The following is a 237-nucleotide window of genomic DNA, read 5'->3' as shown; positions in this document are numbered from 1 at the left end:
CCGTGGAGGATGGAGGGAGGGGGGGCCTGCAGGTGCGCGCGCCATTCCTGGCTCCTCTCCTCTCCCTGAGCTGCCCTGCGTTTCTGTGGGGAAGGAGGGGAAGAGGGGGGCTGCTGAGCGTCTCCAGGGCTCCTGGTTACACTGTTCCCAAGCCCTCCCGGCTGTGCTGTGCGCACCGGGGCCCGCGCGCACCTTCCTCCCCTCCGCTCCGGCTCCTCCTCTGCAGTCAGCTCGACC

The sequence above is a fragment of the Myotis brandtii genome, unplaced genomic scaffold (genome assembly GCF_000412655.1).
Source record: "Myotis brandtii unplaced genomic scaffold, ASM41265v1 scaffold138, whole genome shotgun sequence".
Lineage (NCBI taxonomy): Eukaryota > Metazoa > Chordata > Mammalia > Chiroptera > Vespertilionidae > Myotis > Myotis brandtii.
Note: the sequence above shows the minus strand (reverse complement) of the source record.